The 21,659-nt window shown below is 44.0% G+C and overlaps 1 pseudogene; it reads left to right on the top strand.

Annotated features, from left to right (window-relative positions):
• Positions 1 to 12,541: 12,541 nt before the first annotated feature.
• LOC101419249 (gamma-adducin pseudogene) lies at positions 12,542 to 15,176 on the top strand (annotated as a pseudogene).
• The last annotated feature ends 6,483 nt before the right edge of the window (positions 15,177 to 21,659 follow it).

The raw sequence follows: 21,659 nt of genomic DNA, 5'->3' as shown, positions 1-21,659 counted from the left end.
GGGAGGGGAAATAAAAAATAAATACAAACACAGAAGAACACACAGCGAATGGACACTGAGAGCAGACAGCACACAAAAAGACACAAGGGGGATAAAATATATATATATGTGGTTCCCATATACCCCATTCCCCATACCCCCCACTCCTCCCACATGAATGTGGTACAGTCATTGTATTTGATGAGTACATTTTGGAGCCCATGGATTATAGTTTATGTGGTAGATTACACTCTCTCCCAGTCCATTCAGTGGGTTATGGCAGGATATATAATCTCTCCCAGTCCATTCAGTGGGTTATGGCAGGATATGCACCTGTCCCTGCAATATCATTTAGGACAACTCCAAGTCCCCAAAATGCCCCAATATCACACCTCTTTTTCCCTCTTCCTACCTTCAGCAACTCCCATGGCCACTGTCTCCACATCAATGATATAATTACTCCCATTGCTAGAGTCACAATAATTCTATACTAGGATACCAGTAAATCCACTCTAATCCATATTTTATTCCTCCATCCTGAGGACCCTGAAATGATGATGTCCACTCCACCTCTAAATCGAGGAGACTTACATCCCACATGGCTGATGGATGGAATTCTCCTGCTTGCAGCTGTAGACTCTCTCAGTTCCCTGAGTGGTGGTGTGGTGGTTGACCATCTTCACCTCCCTGTCAGCTGACCTGGGTAAGTCCAATGAACCAGAGAGTAGGAGTTGCAACTCTGCTGAGGCTCAGGGCCCAGCTGGCACATAGACAGTCCAGAGATTCAAGCCTCCTGAGTATACATCAACTATAGGTTATTTTTTTGGTATGGAGGATATGGAGAAAGCAGGGTGGCTGGGGGTTATTTGATGGTCCTGTTCTCTAGACAGAAGGATGGACTCTGTGCATAGTTTCTCAAGTTGGAGTTTTGTGCAAGTTTGTATTTGGGGGTATAAGATTATCATGTGCATTTTGGGGTACAGAGGGGCATCATGTGTGAGTATTTAGGAGAATGTTGATGTGTCTGTGTCTTTTTAGGCATTTTACTGTTTATCTTCACCTCCTGGGGCATCATATGTATGTGTGTTCACAGGATACAGGGGACTGGATGTGTAACATTTGGAATTAGGCAACTGTGTTGAGTATTAATAGGTGAGTTTGCCTTGAATGTATTTGGGTGTTGTCAGAGGGTCTGTGCAATTGATATGGGGGGTTATATGAGATTTCAGGTTTTTTTGTGGGATATGAGGATATTTGTAATACTTAAATGTTTGTTTACTCAGGGTTTTAGAGGACCTTATGTTTTTGTATTAAAGACTATAGATTGTGATTTTTTTTGTTACTTGTGTGGTTTATGTCTTTTTGGACAAGGGATTCTGAGTGTATATTCAGGGATCTGGTAGGTAGGTAGCTAGCGTCTGAGACTCTTCAGGGTTCTGTGGATTTGACTATCACTGTGTATATCCAGCAGGCACAGGGAGTCTCGTATGTATGTGGTAACTGTGGGGCTGTGGGGCTGTGGGGCTGTATGGGGATTTGTGGGTGGAAGATTTTGGCACAGGGTGCTTGAGCCGGGGAACCCTGAGGGATGTGAATGTAATCAGGAAATGTGGTGAGTTGGGAGTCATGCTAGTGCTGTGGGTCAGGGGTACGTGCTGCTGCTGGGGGAGTGGGGACAGTTCTATGCATATGTGGGGCTGGGGCATTTGTGGGGTGCTTGCAAATATACCTGGGGTGTATCTGTGTGAGCAGAGGGGTGCGAGCATATTTCTCAGGAATTGAATTTGGATCCTTGGGTGTAAGACAATATATGCACTTTTTTGTTTGTTTGTTTTTATTTATTTACTTCCCCTTCCCCCTCCACCCCCCAGTTGTCTGCTCTCTGTGTCCAATATCTACGTGTTCTTCTGTGACTGCTTCTATCCTTATCAGCGGCACTGGGAATCAGTGTTTCTTTTTCTTGCATCATCTTGCTGTGTCAGCTCTCCATGTGTGTGGCACCACTCCTGGGGAGGCTGCACTTTCTTTTGCGCTGGGTGGCTCTTCTTATGGGGCGCACTCCATGCACGTGGGGCTCCCCCACGTGGGGGACACTCCTGTGTGGCATGGCACTCCTTGCGTGCATCAGCACTGTGCATGGGCCAGCTCCACACGGGTCAAGGAGGCCCAGGGTTTGAACCGCGGACCTCCCATTTGGTAGGGGGACGCCCTATCCATTGCCAAGTCTGCTTCCCTATAGGAACGTTTTAAAGGTGATGGGATTTTTGCTTATAAAGGGAAGTGTCTGAGGGGTTTGAAACCTAGAAGAGGATTTGTGTTTATATCAGGTGTGTGGAAGAATTTAATTGTGCATGGGTGTGCTAATTGGGTTTTGTATTTGGAAAATGAAGGGTGTTTATGTGTGTTTATTCTTAAGGTGTGAGTTCTTTTTTGTGTCTTCAGGATATGTTTTTGGAGAGATTTGGTGGGTTTTATGTGTATTGGGAGTGTGGGGGAACATCAGGGCTTTCTGGCTTTCAGCCATTGACTATGAGAGTTTCTGGTGTGGTGCCTTCAATCAACTTGTGTGTGTAGGAGTTGTAGGAGTTGTGTGTATCTGGGGGTGTGGCATATTTACAGTTTACTGTATATGAATATTTTAAGTTTGAGTGAGTTTTTTGAGATTTAGGATTCTGTTTATTTGGATTCTGGTAGGTAGTAGCATGCACACACGTGTGTATGTGTGAACTTTCAGTGTCTGATGGTGTCATTTACAGGTGTGGATCCAAGAAGTGTGGAGCATATGAGAAAACACATGTGCATATTTGGGGAGGTCCAGCTTGTAGGTGTGTGGATTTCAGCCCATGGTAGTCACAGTTGCGTATCTGGGGTGCGGTGATTACATATTCGTGGAAGGTTAGATGTTATATGTGTATTTGGGAAGCAAGGAGATCAGAGGTGGTCTGAGTGTCCATGTTTTAGGGAGTTGTGGGTCCCGTGTCCATGTTCACATGGCTTCGAGGGCAGCTGTGCAGGGTGTGTGTGTGCCCAGGACAGGGAGCAAGTAGGTCAACAGGGCAGGTGTATGTGTGTGGGGTCCAGAAGAGGAACAGGGGCCTGAGGGGGATTGTGCAGCTGTTGTATGTGACCCGAGCCTTGTGGCTCTCATCATACATGTTGTGCCTCCAGTGTAAGGACGGCACTGGCTAGTGCCCCTTCCTCATTAGCAGTCACTGCACTGAAGCATGCTGGGGACTCCCAATCCCTATCTGACACTGGAGATGGAGACCTCCCGGCCAGCTGGCTGAGTCACCCCTAGAACTCTGCTTCCTAGGGCTACCTCCAGTACCAACTGCCATAGGTGAGGTTCATCAGAAGCAAAGCTTAGATGGGGATACCTGTAGATGTGATTCATTGAGAGAATGGTCTGGAAGGTGGGAAGCAGGAGAGGTCAGGGGAAGAGACGAAGCAAGGGTGGGTTTCAACAGACAGCAGCTTCAGCCGGGTTCTGGCATGACCTCTAGAACATGAATCTTACCAGAGACACCTGGAAGCAAGAGAGGGTCCTTTGGCACTTTCCGTTGGTCACTGGCTGCCAGCTGCTCCCAGGGCCATTTGACTTCCAGGAAGGGTCAGCCGTGAGGACCAGCAGTGCTGATGATCACAGAGGTGCACAGGGGAAGGCATCCAGGTGGATCTCTAAGGGCCTCCACTACAGAGGTTTACAGGGAAGGACAAAGCAAGGTGTACCTCAGAGAACTTTAGGGGCAGACAAAGGGCAGAACTAGAAGGGGCAAGCACTGTCTTGACTTTGGCTGGAGCTCCCTCCCCAGTTCTCAGTGCCCCAGGGTGGGTCCAGGTCTCTGAAGAGGATTCATCTGGCCTCTGCAGCCATTGGAGATTGAGATCCATGACCTAACATCATGAGTAGCCAGTTCTTTCCCCCAAAGACTCACATTCCTCACTGTGGGGAGAAACCAGTGGTCCTCAGAAATCCTGGAGACACTTGTCCCCAGGCCCCAGTCTTTCCTTCCTGGACAGATTCTTCTGAAAGTCTTTGGTACACTTGGGTCTTATTCCTTCTGGGATGGAGCTGGGGATGGGGGTGTCAGGGGCCTCCAACCCCCTCCTTCCCAGGACACACAAGAGGGAGTAAACAAGAGGTTTGGTGAGGAAACCCAGAACCTTCCTCTACTGGCCTGAACACTCTCTGTGCTTCATCCTGTGCTTGGCCGGGCCGAAACCATAGGTCAGGCCTGGGTAAGGCTTCTAGGAGACTGTGCATTTTCATGGAACACAATTGCTTTCCTTTCTTTCCATAATTTTTATGAAGAAGTTGCTTTTTAAAATTTTGTTTCCATATGGGAGGAAGGGAAGTGGCATCACCTTTCTTGAAATGAGACCCCATTTTCTCTGTCCCTAAGAACATGCATAGCCAGTGACTCCCTTCTGTTCCCTCTTCTTTCATCCATTGCCCGAGATTTTCTAATTCCCCAAAACAAAATCTCTTTTTCATGGAAAATCTCCTCTTTACCAGTAAAACCCGTGGGGCCAGGGGCGACTGACCACCAGTACAGACTTGGTGGCCAAGGGCCAGGGGCCAGTCCTCGGCTGAGGAGGGGCCGGGGCATTTAGTTAGCAGTCAGAGGCACATGGGCCCTGGGGGTTAGACATGCCGTGAGGGGACATGGGCTGATGGGGCAGGTCCCTGGACGGGATCTAAAGGTGGAGGAGCTCCAGAGCCTGTGGTGGAGGACGACTAGGGAGGCTGTGGCTCAAGAACCTTAGCCCTGGTCTGTCACTGGCATGTGGATATAGCTAATGGGCCTGGGCCTTAGGACAGAGAGCTGAAGTTGTGGTCAAATGCACTTAAATCTGGTGCTGGAGGACCACTGTGAGGGCATGGCGGGGGGGGGGGGCCTCATCACTGCTACTGTGGGACTTAGGAAGGGGCGAGGTCAAAGGCCACGATACTACCACTGGAGAGCTGAACTTCAGGCCAAGCTGCTGGGACTTAGCCCTTTTGGTGGCACTCTGGTTGCAGGTGTGCCTAAGAGACTGAGGCTAGAGAGAGCGGAGGGCGCCTGCTGAAGGGCCCAGGCAAGGGAGGGAGAGCTGGGGAGAGGCAAGGATAACAAGTTCCACCAGACCAAGGGCTGAGGAACAGCAAGACTCGGAGGTGGGGCGAGAATAGGAGGATTCAGCAAAGGGGACTAAGGAGCTGAGAGAGAGAGGAAGAAAAGACCAGAGCTCTCAGGGCAAGGCTATCGTGGAAGGAAGCTGTCATTTAGTAGAAGAGGTTACATTTCCTCAGAAAATCCAGGGATTTGTCCTCCTCTTGGATCTTCTGTTCCCAGATCTCAGACCAATTGCCTTCCCACACACAGGTCCAGGGGTCAGGAAAAATACAGAGCGACTCCCTCACAGCTTCGGAGGTTGGCTGCCTTTGGGAAGTCTGGCCGAGAGCTTGTGTTCTCTTGAACCCTCTCGTGCTTGTTTCCACTGACAGATGAGCAACTGAGGTGCAGAGCCTGCTTTGTAAAGAAGCAGTTTATTAAACAAGAGGTCATAAAATATCAGGAGACAAGCCATAAATTATCTATCCTGGGTCACTAAAGACAGCAAGATTTTCCCCCTCCATTCTAGAGCTGGAAGGTAAACAACACTTCAGCAGGGATGTGTGCCAGCTTTTCCCTCAGGAGAAAACCCCTGGTGGCAGTGGCTTCCAGTGGCGGACTCTGCCCTCCAGTGCCTGTTGAGGTGTAGAATATACAAATTGTCCTGACAAGGTATATTCAAATTCTATTGCCAAAGTATAATTTGAAGAAAATTTCTGGTTCTATCCTACCTGGCAGAGTCCTACAATGAGTCCCATATGCATCCCGGCTCCCATTCCCTTCTATTAGTTTCCCCACAGTAGACGATCTTGAATCCTACATTCTACTTCTGTTACTATTCAAGGTTTTCCCTCTTTTACTTGGATTCCTGAATATTTCCTGGAAGCAGGTCTCTTTCTGGTCCCTGAACTTGACTTCTCATCCTGGAAACTGCAGAGAGCTGTAGTCAGTGCCAAGCTGTGGGATGAATTCAGAAGACAGTACATCTGTAGGGTAAGGAGTGTTATCAGAGCCCCCGGAAACCCTCAAAACCTTGGGAATTCAATTTTGGCTTTTCCCCATGGGACAGGCTTTGGGCTGAACTAGAGGAAAGATTGTGCACTGCACTTCACCAAGGATATCACACCTGTGGGGGTGGACAGGTACCCAGTGCTAGGCTGACCTGGGGGATGAGAGGAAGTGACACAGGTCCTAGGGCTGAGGATGCAGCTCTGAAGTCAATGCCTCCTGTATGGAGTAGGATGATCTCAGGCCTCGTTTCCCTGCTCAGAGCCTGGCACAGTGCCCATGCTTCACTCCCCACCTGATAGGAGAAGCAGCCCTGTGATCAAGGGCAGCAGCTCAGGATGAGCTGCTTGTGCCCATGGCTACTCCTGCCCATGGGCCACAGACCAGCCCACCCTTTCTGAGACTCAGGTTCATCTTCTCTCCAGTTGGAGCACACACACCATGGCGATGAAGAGGGAGGGCTAAGTAGACAGATCTGAGCATGAGCTCCGTTTTGACGTTTCTAAACCAGTCCCTCGGCATGGGACCTCAGCCCTGAGCCTCAGTTTACAGCTCTGTACATGAGTACAATACCTTACCAGATCCCAGGAAAGTCATGTCAGGTATAGAAAGGGCCTCGTGCAGTTCCTAGCACAGAGTGGGAGCTTAGTGGAGGCTGACAGTGGTGTCATCATTGTCACTGTAATGCCCTGAAGTGGTCCTAACCTCTCCTCCTCCAGAGGCATAACTGCCTCTGCTCCTCATGGTGGAGCCTGGGACCCTAAGGTCCAGTCCTCTGGCCCCACAAATTGACATTAGCTTTATTGGGAACCCTGCGTCCGAGGAGACTTCATACCACCTAAGGACCTCCAGGACCCAGGGCTGGGAGGTGCTTGTATGCTGTGACCCTGCCCCCACCTCCTTGACTGGGATGCCACCATGACAAGAGCCTGCAGGTGAAACTAGTCCAAAAGTTGTATGCTGAAAACCACAGTACAGTTTTGAAAGAAATCAAGGAACATGTAAACAAATACTTTGGACTAGTTTCATCAGACTTACATCTAAAAATTATTTTCTTTTTCATGAGGGATTACAGATGGCATTGCATTTTAATTTGTTTTCATGTGTTTGTTGCAATTGTAGAGAAAACTATTTTTCTCCTTTTTTCTGCTCTCTTGCAACCTGTTCAAATTACTTAACTACTTGAGGATGTTTTGTGTAGATTTCTTGGAATTTTCTATACAGACCATGTTATCTGCAAATACGGACAGTTGTATCTTTACTTACTTTAGAGACATCTAGTGATCATGGATTGGAAGAGTAACATAGAAAAGATGTGATATTCTTCCAATGTGATATATATGGGTTACACACAATTCCTTTGAAATTCCCAGCATGAGCCTCTGTAAATATAGACTTTTTTCTAAAGCTCATATCAAAGTTAAAAGAACTGCAAGAATTAAAATAAATTTGAAAAAGAAGGAAAAACTGGGAGGAAATACACTACCTCAAGGCATACTAAATAATTGCTTACACCAAGATTGCGTGTTTTTGGAAAAGAGACACATAAATCAAAGGAACAGAACAGAAAGAATAGGAAACCCAGAAATAAACATGCATGAGTACAGACAACTAGTTTTTGAGAAAGATATAAACACATTTCAATGGAAGAAAGATATTTTTTCAACAGAAGGTGCTACAGCAATTTGATAGCCAGAGTGCAAAAGGAAAAGAACGAAGGACTAAGAACATCAACCTGAGAATCATCATAGTATAATAGGTAACCAGTACAGATCATAGCTTTTATTACAATATACAAAATATAAATAGTTCAGAAGATATTTTAGAAGAAAATTTTGGGACATAGGATCCAGTGAAATGTTCTTAGATATGACATTAACAGCATGATTCATAAATACAAATTACATAACTGGACTTCTCCAGAATCAAAAAGTGTTGCTTTGTGGAAGATCTTAAGAAGATGAAATGACAAGGTCCAGACTGGCAGAAATGTTTGCCAAACACATATCTGCTGAATTAATGATAGACTGTATAAAGAACTCTCAAAGCTCAACTGTAAATAATCAAACATTCCATTAACAACAAGGACATAAGACATGAGGCGACATTACACTGAAGAGGAAATAAAGATGCTCTATAAACACGAGAAAATATGTCAACAATGCTAGTCATCACACCATAACAAGATAGAGGTAAATACCTATTAGAAAGGCTACAATAAAATACAGCGATTATTCCCAATGTTGTCACAGTGGAAAAAAACTGGATTTATCATGGATGGCAGTCAGGACTGTCAAATGGTATGGATGATCTGTAAAATAGTGTGACATTCTTTAAAACACTAAAAATGCACTAACCAAAAACCAAGCAATTGCAGTCCTGGTCTTTTTCCTCAGAGACAAGAATACTTCCTTGCATGCAAATATATGTATCATATGATTACTTAGGAAAACTTAAATTATAATAGCCCAGATTTAAACCTCCTAAAGTCCTTGATATTCTTCAACTGATAAATACTAAACAAACTATGGTACATCCATAGCATGGAATGATACTTAATATTCCATAAGAATATAAATGCAAAAATCCTAAGCAAAATACTAGCAAACCAAATCCAAAAGCACATTAAAAGATTATACACTACAACCAAGTGGGATTTATCCCAGTAATTCAAAGGTGTTTCTACATAAGAATATTAATTAATGTAACTACCACATGAATAGAATGGAAGATCACCTGAAATGACACAAAAAAGGCACTTGACAAACTCCAGCAACTGTTCTGGAATGAAACACACAGAAAACTAGAAATAGAAGGAAACATCCTGAAAATCATAAAGGGCAGATATGAAACCTCTGGGATAAGATATACTTAATAGTAAAGACTGAGCGCACATTTACAGGGAACATGGCGGATGGGATAGGCAGATAAGGCTCAGTTCTCACTAAAACAGTGGAGAAAGAGCCAGAAGCTGCCTCGAAGCCTGCTTTGGGGAACAGCAAAGCAGGACACTGCTTTAAACTCCCAGGAGAGCGAGGGCCAGAGAGATGAAGAAGCCAAAACAAGTAATCCTGAGTTATTAGGCCTCCCAGCTGCCTGGATATCAAGCAAGAGTAAACTCCTGGTGGATTATATCAACCTGAGGGCAGAGCAGACCTCTTCCTCCCTGCCAGCGCCTTTGGATATATACAGAAGGGGAAGGTGCTCTGAGCCCTCTGGAGGGCCCTGCACAGGTAAGGAAGGCAGGGGAAATCGGGGGTCGCTTGCCTCGGTGGCTGGGAGTGGCCCACGTACCCTGCCCTCAGGACCAAGTGCGTAGTGGAGCCGCGGGCTCCCAGCTCCAAAGAGGAGTGTGAGGGCAGCTCACCCGTGAGGAAGAGGGTCTGGGAGTGAGGAGAGCGATTTCTTTCCCATGAATTTAGTCAGCTGGGCCCCGCTTGAATCTTGAAAGGGACCCTGAATCAACTGGGAGAGGGAAGGGGGATCTCCTCAGAGAGGCTGCCACATCCAGCCAAATGTGTAGAGAGGAATTGCATCAGAGAGGAGGCAGAGACCAGCATCTGATCAGAGGCCTCCAGCGAACTGCAGGGAATCTAACCTGCCTGAGGGAAAGGGGTGGATGCCTTCCCACAGGCTAATCAACCTAGGAAGGTGGAAGAGCTCAGTGCAAGAATTCCTGCCTAGCGCGTGTGAGGCCCTGGTGCAATTCCTGCCTCTTCTTTGAGAATTCAGGCATCTGGCTGAAACTTGATGACAGGAAAAAATACAGACATTCTCTTTGTATTAGCTTTTCTTGGATCTCTTACGTATAAAAAAAAAAAGTTCCTTTTTAAAGATTTCCCTTGTTTTACTGACTAAAACCGGTTCAAAACTTGCCGAGGGCAGGCTACAGGGAAGTGATTGATGAACATCAGCAGCCTCAAAAGATATTTAGGGGTCTGAGAGAAAGATGTTTTTCCATGTTTATTTTTGTTTGTTCGTTTTAAAATTTGTTCCTTCTGACTCCTTTTTAAAAATGATTCACTGCTGTCCTGTTTCTTGTTTGTTGTGTTTCCTCTTCCTTTTTTCCTCTGCTTGTTTTTTTTATTCTTTTAAAATTTTGTTTACTGATTTACTCTACCTGTACTATTCCTTTTCTCTCCTTCAGCTTTGTATTTTCTGTTTTCCGTTGTTGTTCTTTCATTCCACCTTTTATTTGGTCTACAATTTTTGTTGTTTCTTTTTCTCTTTCATTTTTTCTCTATTTACTTTCTTTTTTACTTTTTTCTTTCTCTATTTTCTCTTTTCTTGTCCTTTCTTCTCACCCTTCAGCCTTTTAATTCATTCTGTATATTTTTATTTTGTTTCTTTCATTTTTTCTAATCTTATTTATCTGTGCTTCTTGTGTTAATTTATCAATTACCTACATCTTGTACTGTTCCTTTCCTGCCTTCTTCTATTATTATTACTATTATTCTTTTTCTCTCCCTATCTCTTTCTTTTTCTCTGGTCCTAATTTCTTTTCTTTCAAGGGAATATAGACAGCAACAAGAAAATAGAATAAGAGCAATGAAGGGTCAAAGTGAAACCTTACCACACACACAAAAACAAAAGCAAAATAAAATCATAGAATAGAGAGAGACTCCAATCAAATGAATAAATCCATCAAGATAAGCAGATGCGTAGATTCCAAAAAAAATTTCCAACCCATACTAAGAAACAGGAAGACATGGCCCAGTCCAACAAACAAACTAAAAACCAGGGAGATGCAGAACATGGAACAACTAATCAGAGATGTCCACGAAAATGTCATGAATTAACTTAATGAAATGAAGGAAGTGATTAAGAATATTGAAAAGATACTGGAAGAGCATACTGAAAAAAATTGTAAACATACATAAAAAGATAATGGATATGATGGTGATGAATGGCACAATCCAAGAAATAAAAAATATACTGGAAGCACATAATAAAAGATTTGAACAGGCAGAGGAAAGAATCAGTAATGTGGAAGACAGTACATCTGAAATCAAACAGATAATAGAACAGATAGATAAAAAGATAGAAAAAATTCAGCAGGGACTTAAGAATTTGAATGACAACACGAAACACACAAACATACATATTATAGGCATCCCAGAGGGAGAAGATAGGAGAAATGGGACAGAAAGAGTGTTGGAGGAAATAATGGCTGAAAACGTCCCAACCCTACTGGGGGAGATGGGCATGCATGTCCAAGAAGCACAGTGCACCTCAAACAGTATCAGTTCTAACAGGTCTACTCCAACACATATACTTGTCAAATTGTCGAATGCTCAAGACAAAGAGAGAATACTGAAAGCAGCAAGAGAAAAAAGAACCATCATGTAAAAGGGAAGCTCAATAAGATGAAGTGCTGATTTTTCACCTGAAACCATGGAGACAAGAAGGCAACGGTATGAGATAGTCAAGGTGCTAAAAGAAAAACATTTCAGGCAAGAATTCCCTATCCAGCAAAGCTGGCATTCAGAAATGATGGAGAGTTCAAAATATTCGCAAAGACTGAATGCTTTCCCCCTAATTTAAAACCAAGTCAAAGATGCCCACTTTCACCAGTGCTATTCAATATTTTACTAGAAGTTTTAGCGAAAGCAATCGTGCAAAAAAAAAAAAAAAAAAAGGAAATAAAAGATATGCTAATTAAAAAGGAAGAAATAAAGTTAACCCTATTCACAGGTGGCATAATTTTGTTTATAGAAAAATCCCAAAGAATCCACTAGAAAGTTATGACAACTTGTAAACAAGTTCAGCAATAAAAGATAAGCATTTAGACATCATTGGATTTCTATATACCAGCAATGAACAATATGATTTGGAAACCAGAAATCAGTTCATTTACAATAGCAAATAAAACCATAAAGTACATATGATAAATTTAGCTAAAGTGAATGACATGAACCCTGAAAACTATAAAACATTGCTGGAAGATATTAAAGAAGAACTACATAACTGGAAAAACTTCCCGTGTTCACTGATTGGAAGACTTAATATTGTTAAGTTGTCGACACCACCTAAAACAATCTATGAATCCAGTGCAATCTCTATCAAAATTCTAGAAGCCTTTTTTGCACAGATGGAATAGGTGACCTGAAATGGATAATGAAGCAAATGGATTGTAGGCCAATCTCTCCCAAACACACTTAAGAAGAAATTCTAAGTATAATTTTATTAGGAAATAAAATTCATTAATCTAAAAATATTACTATAGACCAAGACCAAGTTAGGTGTATGCCAGGAATCTAAGATTAAATTAACATTAGAAAATTTAGTCTCCCCCTCCTTCCAGCAGGAAGAGGAGGTACCTTGGCTAGAGTTGACTGTGAGAACTTAACAAGGGAATGTGCAGTAGTGGGGAGGACAGCAGCATGTGGGGCTGAGGGGGCTTCCTATTGGCTGCTCCCATGGACTTAGATAACCAGGGGAAATGACAGAATTAAAGTATGAGTTCAGGTGGCAGTCAAAGTGTGATCACTCCTCCTCCTCCTCCCAGGATGATTCACAATGAGAAGTGTTTGATCACATTAATGAAAATGACTGAGAGTATATCAGGGAGAGGAATATGTGTCCTGATCTATGATGAGATTTCAATATGGTGGAGCAGAGGAAAGGAGTTACTCAGATGCCGCAGAGTCCTACCTTTGGGGAAGACCTGAATTGTCATATTTTCATAGTACTTACAGTTACAATGACAACTGAGGGAGTGCTGAGTTCCTAGCCAGGGGAACTCTGTCACATTCCCCAGTGGAACAGCAGCAATCTCCCAAGTGCAACGACAAAGAATATGAAGAAGGATGGTCCAATGATGAGTCCATGATACTGATGACTATGCTTATAAGCCTGTGTGCCTGAAATTTCAACTAGGCCTAGAGCTGCAGGGTGCCTAAGAGTTACCTCCTGAGACCATCCGTTTGCTCAAATGTGGCCACTGTCTAAGCCAAACTCAGCATGTAAATGCATTACCTTCCCCTCAGCAAGGAACATGACTCCTGGGGATGAGCCTCCCTGGTATTGAGGGATTACTACCTATCACTAGTTAGTGATGCAACTAGAAAGGGACCTTGAATAAAAGGGGGAAAAGGTAAAGACAAATGAGTTTATATGGTTAAGAGTCTTCAAAAAAGAGTCAGGGGGTCATCACAGGGGTTGTGCTTATGCACACCCCAGCAGGATCCCAGAGACAGGCAAAGCAGACACAACTCCAAGTACTGGTGCTCCTGAGGGATATGGGGACACACAGGTTCTATGATCATGGTGGTTGGCTCTAAAGTTCATTGCCTTGTCAGTGGGCCCTACCTGGTAATTGGTGTTCCTCAGTGTGATGGTGTTGGAGTCAGATGTGAGCTTTCTACAGATGCCTCTTCTATCACTTTTACTGAACCTGTGGTTGGTGCTGGGTTTGGTGCATATCCAAGAGAGTTCAATCTCTGAACTGGCCATGTGCCAGCTGGGCCCTGAGACTCAGCAGAGTTGCAGCATCTACTCTCCAGTTTGTTGGACATGCACAGGTCAGCTAACAGGAAGGTGAAGATGGCCAGCCACCACACCAGGGAACTGAGTGTGCCTACCACTCCAAGCAGGAGAATCACATCCAACAACCATGTGGGATCTAAGCCCCCTCTTGATACAGAGGTGGAGAGGACATCACCAACCAAGAGTCCACAGGATGGAGGAATAAAATATGGATTAGAGTGAACTTACTGGTATGCTACTATAGAACTATTGTGACTAGTAAGGGAAGAAACTGTAGCAATTATCTGGAGAAAATGGCCAAGGTAGTTGCTGAGGGTACGGAGAGGGAAGTCGAGGTGATTTATGGTGGCATTTTTGGGACTTGGAGTTGTCCTAAGTGATATTGCAGGGACAGTTGCTTGATATTAAATATCCTGCTGTAACCCACTGAATGTACAGGGGGAGAGTGTAAACTACAATGTAAACTATAATCCATGCAGTGCAGCAATGCTCCAAAATGTATTCACCAAATGTAATGAATGGGCCACAATGATGAAGGAGGTTTTTGATGTGGTAGGAGTGGGGAGGTGGGAAGTGGAGTATGTGGGAACCTCTTATATTTTTTAATGTAACTTTTTTTTGTGGTTTATGTACCTTTTAAAAAAACACAATTTATTATTCAAAAAATAAAATAAAAATTAAATTAAAAATTAAAAAGAAATAGAACAGATGGAGAAAGGCCACAGCCCAGCTGGATTATGAGCATTACATCAGATTGCAGATTGCATCACGGCCAGCCCTTTCTAGGCTTTACTTCATCTCTCCTCTGTCCTGTCATGGCCAAACCTACTCACTACCTTCCTGGTGAAGACAAACCCTAATATGTGAAGGGAGAAAAACTTATGCATTGTAAACCTGCCTGCCTGTAAGGATTTGTTCACATTTTTTAATGGACACACCTGGAAAAACATATCTCAGAAAGAATAAGGAGCAGGATTTCATTATAATAATTCCTAGATGATTATCTTTTTCTGAAGCCACAGCCTCCAACTTTGTGAAAGTAATATAATAAGAGAATAGGTTGACCAGGGAAGTAGTCCTTTGAAAACTGACCATAAATACAGAATTGAGTCCATGGGCTGCAAACTAGTCCTGATGTTAAATGTGTGACATACATCCATACCCCTGCAACAGGAGCTGTGTTCTCCATGACAAGTGTCTTCAATCCATTTCTCAAAGTCCTTGATCCTGGAAGAAGTCACCTATTACAAATTTCAAGGGTTACTTGGTGAACCAGAGGAGAGAACTCAACTGCAGAAAGTTCTGGAGCCAAGTTGCAAAGTGCTGGTTCTCAAGAATTATGGTGTGGTAGCTCTTAGAGAAACAGTTGAGGAGGTTTTTCACTATATATTTAATGCACAGATGCCTATGAAATGCAGGTGTGGGCATTAGCAGGGGAAGGTAGAGTAGACAATCTACTTTTACTGGATCTTCAGAAGCATAAAGCACTCAGTTACACAGTTACAGGTTTTAGAGGAGGAGGTGTGAATAAAAGTGTCCATAAAAAAATGGAATTTTGGCAAAATTAAGTTTGAAGATGACCTCCGAGTAAATCAGGCCGGGTGATGCTCTCTTATGAAACAGGGAGGAAAGGGTAATAATTGTCCAATGGAGCTGCTTTGGGGATCTGCACACCAGGAGAGGGACATATGCAACGTTTAGAGAGAATGGAGACAGTGAGGCAAAGAGGCCAAAGGAAAACTAAAAGTTACTGGTCCCACAACTGGGAATGCCACCGTGTACTTCATTCTCAAGGGAAAAGACCTTGGCAAAACATGCGACTGAGAGCCACCAGAGGAGGGCAAAGTCATATTCATCCCTGAGAAGCGGGAGGGTGCGGTGGAGGGCTGAGGGTGTTTGTTTCTTCATGAGATTAAATAGCAGAGCCCAGCTGAGACTCACTGACTCAGAAAATCCAGTGTGGTGGAGATTGAAGGCTTCTTCTCTGTGAAATGGTTTCCCAAATAGTGTCATCTGCTGGCAAAGGGACGTGAAGTCAAGGGTTGTCTAGTTCCTTTCCAGACCCCATAGGTCTAGTCAGTGCCCTATTGCTGGGTCCCTGGATCTCTTTTGATAACTTCAACAGGACAATCTTAAAGTTTGAGGAACAATTGAACCAAAAATCAAAGAGTGTAAAACAAAACCACCAAGCAACTGAGAGAAATATATTGTAAAATCAACAGCATAATGAGGTGCCTATATATGAGCAAAAATTTACAAAGCATACTAAGAAACAGGAAGATATGGCATAGCCAAAGGTACAATCCAAGAATCATGAGACACAGGATTTAAGACAATTAAGCGAGAAGCGGACTTGGTCCAATGGATAGGGCATCCCTCTACCACATGGGAGGTCCGTGGTTCAAACCCCAGGCCTCTTTGCCCGTGCGTGGAGTGGACCCATGCACAGCACTGATGAGTGCAAGGAGTACCCTGCCATGCAGGGATGTCCCCCGCATGGGGGAGCCCCACGCGCAAGGAGTGTGCCCCATAAGGCAAGCCGCCCAATGTGAAAGAAAGTGCAGCCTGCCCGAGAATGGCACCGCACACACGGAGAGCTGACACAACAAGATGAAAGACCAAAAAGAAACACAGATTCCTGGTGCGCTGATAAGGATAGAAATGGTCACAGAAGAACATGCAGCAAATGGACACAGAGAGCGGACAACTGGGGGGGGGTGGGGGAGGAGAGAGAAATAAATTAAAAAAATAAATCTTAAAAAAAAAACAACAACTAAGCAATGATGTTCACACAAATCTCCTAAATCAATTACAAGAAGAAACATAATAGATAAAGAGATAATGGATATTGAGAAGACAGTGTTAGCCCTCAAAGCCAGGCCTTTGGAGATAACAAGAGATATAGAGAAAAAAAGAACTTTAAGCCAAGATTTGCCTGGGGTGGTGGTGGACATTGTATGTCCTCCCATGGCCCACTGTATGGAACGTGAGAGAGTCTGGGCTATGGTGTGGACCACAGGCCATGGGGTGCAGCGATGCCCAGAGATGTACTCACCAGATGCAATGGATGTGTCAGGAGGATGGGGGAGAGTGTTACTGTGGGGGGAGTGGTGGGGTGGGAGCGGTGGGGGGTGAATGGGGACCTCATATTTTTTGAATGTAATATTTAAAAAAAAATGAATAAATTTAAGTAGAATTAGAAAAAAATAAAGCAAATAGGTAGACTTTGTATTTGAAATGTAGTTTGTTGAAACTTTATTGTATTCAATAAAGGAGAACAATTTTCTTTAGTAATTTTTCAATATTTTCGGTTCATGGTTACCTTACTGCAATTAAAAATAAAGTTATAGCATGGAAAAAATACTTTAAGATAAAATAAATGGTAAATGCCAGAATGCCTCAAAGCAAATGGAAATAGTGCAAGCCACATGACAAGTGGAGGAGTTCTCTTTTGTCCCCTGACCTTGGCACTCACACACAATGCAAGACATTTGAGTTCTTTAACATGGTGCCCCATCCAAACTTGTTCCCCATGATATTTTCTGACAGGAAACAGGTCAACAGAATTGATGGGTTGTATCTCTGCTTGAAACCACAGTGTTAAAAATATCACTGCTTATCATGTATGAATCGAGGGTGCTTTGAGATGAAAAAGTCATTATCCCGAAAAATAGTATCGTCCGTAAGGTGATCTAACTTTCTGAGCTCGTAAGGGGACAGCTGTAGGTGTGGTGGGGCTGTCTGAGGAGAGGTGCCCTGGGACAACTGAGGCAGGAGAGCCTGCAGGCTGACGGCAGTGAGGGCTACCCAGGGGTAATGCTGAAGCAGATGCCCCAGCTTCACGGATCCGACTCCAGCTGGAGGTGGCCGGCTCTCATTCTAGGCAGAGCCCGTTTCTCTTCAAGGACGGGCAGGTTTTTACCTGAGGGACTCCGCAGTGTTTGCAGTTAGTTGGTTTTTCAAGGTCAACAGAAGGCTGAGAATCTACTATGCCCACTTCAGTGACCGTGGAGGATCTTATAACACGCCACTCAGCACTTCCGCTTGCTGGCCTCATCCTTGCCACGGTGCTTCCTTTTCCTTCCTCCTGCTTTCTTTATCTTTGTGTCCTGTCCCATTCAGTCGAAGATATTTCTTTAAGTTTCCCCGATTTTCTTTGGAATTGCTAAAACAAGCCCAAACCCTAACTGAGAAATCTATCTCTAGAAAGAAAAATTTTTCATCAATGAGCAGAAGTTAGTATTATCTACAGAATGCAGTGGTGGCAGGAAGTTGCTGTGTGCACCCTTGGAAAAGTAATTAAGCATCATGGCATAAAAAGAAATGGCTAGGAATAGCAAAATGCAAGCTGTTTTCAGGACACAGCAGCAGTTACTGAATTCGGAGAGTAAGATCATGCCCTATATGATGCAAGGAAAAATTCTAGCTGTATGGGATTGAAGGCTTGTCAGTACCATCTGTATCTACTTGACAGAAGCATTCTAAAATTTCCCTTTTATTTGAATATCTGCCGTATTTATTTCCCAGTGTAGTCAAGACAGCTTAGTGAGAAAACAAGCGTCTGGCACTAGCCCTAGAATTTATCCAGTGGCTTTGATCACTGAAGTTGGTCCATCCAGGAACGGTATCTCTAGTTGCCTCTCTCTCCCATTTTATTTTACCAATGCCAGCCATTTCCCCAGTAGGATATGCAATATCCTGATCTTCCCAGGGCTCCATCATCCTGGGAAGAGTGTGGATTGTTGTAGGGTCCACAGAGCGCCATAGGAATGAGCCTCCAGAATGCTGAATGGGAAGCAGGGAAGCGCCTGCGAAACCACGAAGATAAGATGAAGTGGAAGGGGGCGTCACATAGAAAGGGGACATCTCATTTCAAGTTGTGCCCTTCACTTTTACCTTTGAAGGTTTACTCACTCACACATAATCTGGCAAATCAAGCCTGGAAAAGTGAGGGAATGGTCGTCTCTCAAGGGTCTCCATGTGTTATATGTAGGGCTTGCTCTTGTCCTGTGTGTTTAAAGGAGGACAGACCGAGCTGACCAGAGAGGGAGATTTAACGATAGTTCCAAGTGAGTAAAAGCTTTCTGAAGTGATGGTTCTTTCACCAGGAATGAGGTGGACAATCTTGCAATGTGGTGTGTGCCTTTTGCAGACAATATTTGGGTAAGGGGTTTGTTAAGGGAATTGCTTCTAAAGGTGATAAAGAGAACTAAATGACTCAATTTTCTTTCTACAATTTTAAACTTGATTCTATACAAACAGTAAATATGAAAAAATATGAACTATTGAAAAAATTATTTTAATAAAAATGGAGGGAAGCCGACTTGGCCCAGTGGTTAGGGCATCCGCCTATCACATGGGAGGTCCGCGGTTCAAACCCTGGGCCTCCTTGACCCGTGTGGAGCTGGCCCACGCACAGTGCTGATGTGCGCAAGGTGTCCCCGGCGTAGGGGAGCCCCACGCACAAGGAGAGCGCCCTGTAAGGAGAGACACCCAGCGCGAAAGAAAGTGCAGCCTGCCCAGGAATGGTGCCGCACACACGGAGAGCTGACACAAGATGACGCAACAAAAAGAGACACAGATTCCCGTGCCGCTGACAACAACAGAAGCAGACAAAGAACACGCAGCAAATAGACACAGAGAACAGACAACCGGAGTGGGGGGTGGGAAGGGGAGAGAAATAAATAAATAAATAAATCTTAAAAAACTAAAATTGGAGACCCCTAACATGGCAAAACTTAAATGATGACAAAGGCCTTAAAATATATTGGAAACAATGAAGCAATAGCCATCAAGATAAACCCTTTTTAAAAATAAATAGCTAGAAGTTTAAGGTACAAAACGGGGAGTATCTCCCCTCTTGTGAATTTTGCCCTAGTGAATTTAACTTCTGATACCTAAATTTTCAATATTGTGTGTGCTTTATAGTTTATTTTTAGTAGGTTTCCTCGGAAAATAGTAACACTCCTTCTAACATTACAATATTTCAAAGTATAGTATTTTTATTACAACTTGTAGCTAAAACTGTTTTCTATGGGAAAGAATTTCTGACTTCATCATGGAAATCAATACAAAAATATGGTTTAATTTACTAAAATTTACTTTGCAGGAATTTCAAAGCAAAGTTAATCCCCAAAGCCAGTTGCAGATTTCCTGTATTTCAGCATCAGCACCTGGAAACGATCTTATAGGTATCAAGTGTCGGATCCCGGTGATGGCTCAGTTTTGGCGGCAGCCTACTCACGTATCATCCATGCACTGTGGGCCAAAAAAAACTTCAGGTAGTTTCCTTCACATGTGAATACTTTCTTACCCCTTACAAAGCAGCAAGAATGAAACTGGGTTTTCTTTAGGATAATTTTGCATGTCTTTGCTGGGGGAAGGAAATGATTTTGGGAGAGTGGGTAAGAGTAAGCTGTTCAGAGACTCTAAAATATTCTGAATTAATGCTTCCCTCATCCAGGCAACCATAGGTATCATCCAGGATATGCTGGTACTTTGGGCAGATCAATTCCATCTAAAATTCTTTCAAATTGAAGGATGTAGCTGGGCAGACCTGTGGGTACACAACTATATGGGCATGCAGTGTTCCTTTCAACTAATTAAAACACTCAGGACTGCCACCAGGGACTATTTTCCCTAATGATTCAGTCTTGGCATATTTGGAACTCAAAGGTGAGGTTGAGGGAGTTCATGCAAGTAACATTCAGAAACTCAGGGAGTGATACCAGAACCATTTTCCAAGCTCACACCCCCCAAGCAGTGGCTAATGCCCAGGCATTTCTAAGTCCTCTCCGCAGCAGCTCATATCACTAGCTACCAGAAATAGAAACAAGAAGGGCCCTGCCATGAGAACCAAAGCAATCCCTTGACTTCATGCTTTGCTAATGGGAAGAGCACTTCCCTCTATATAAGTTCTCAGCTCCCCATTCAAAGACCCCTTCTAACTCACCCTGCTCCCCCACCTAGGATGCCATTCCTGCCCTCAGAGCTGGCCATAGACTTAGCCTGCCTTGGGCTCTGGATCAGTAACTCTGGTTTCTGAGGGCCAGGGAATGGGATCCATAGCCTGTGTCTTAGTTTCCCAGCTGCTATGACAAATACCACGCTGGGTTGGTTTAAATGATGGGAATTTACTGTTTTGCAGTTTCGGGGGCTAAGAGACTTGTTTTCTTCCTGAAGACTGTGGCGTTCTGGTGCTGGCTTACTGGTGGTCCTGAGGTCCCTTGGCTGATAATTCTAGCTCCCCTCACATGGCAATCTCTGTTGGTATCTACTCTCCCAGTGTCTGCTGACTTCTGGGTTCTTGACCCCTCCTTGTGGCTTTTTCTAATTTCTGACTTCTGTTTTCTTCTCTTTATAAGGCCTCCCATAATGTGGATTAAGGCTCACCCTTGTTCTCTTGGCCACACCTTGACTAAAAAGAGCATCTTCAAAAGGACTGATTTATAAATAGATTCACATCCATAGGAATGTGAATTAAGATGAAGAACATGCTTTTTTTGGGGGTACATGATTCAAACAACCTTACCCAGGAGGCAGGATGCAGGCAAAAGGCACAGGCCAGGGATGGGTTTTATAGTGGTGGCATTAAGTCACAAACATAGCCAAGGCACCAAGTGAGAAATAGCAAGCACTGAAGTCTTTTTTCACTTTTTTATTTTTTTTAAACTTTATTTTTTATTTTTTTAAAGATTTATTTATTTATTTCTCTCCCCTTCCCCCCCCCCCCCAGTTGTCTGTTCTCTGTGTCTATTTGCTGCATTTTCTTTGTCTGCTTCTGTTGTCAGCGGCACGGGAATCTGTGTTTCTTGTTGTTGCGTCATCTTGTTGTGTCAGCTCTCCGTGTGGGCGGCACCATTCCTGGGCAGGCTGCACTTTCTTTCGCGCTGGGTGTCTCTCCTTACGGGGCACACTTCTTGCACGTGGGGCTCCCCTACGCGGGGTACACCCCTGCGTGGCACGGCACTCCTTGCGTGCATCAGCACTGCACATGGGCCAGCTCCACACGGGTCAAGGAGGCCTGGGGTTTGAACTGTGGACCTCCCATGTGGTAGACGGACGCCCTAACCACTGGGCCAAGTCCGC

Source organism: Dasypus novemcinctus, chromosome 8 (assembly GCF_030445035.2).
Source record: "Dasypus novemcinctus isolate mDasNov1 chromosome 8, mDasNov1.1.hap2, whole genome shotgun sequence".
NCBI classification, from domain to species: domain Eukaryota; kingdom Metazoa; phylum Chordata; class Mammalia; order Cingulata; family Dasypodidae; genus Dasypus; species Dasypus novemcinctus.
Note: the sequence above shows the minus strand (reverse complement) of the source record. Positions and strands in the feature narration are given on the sequence as shown.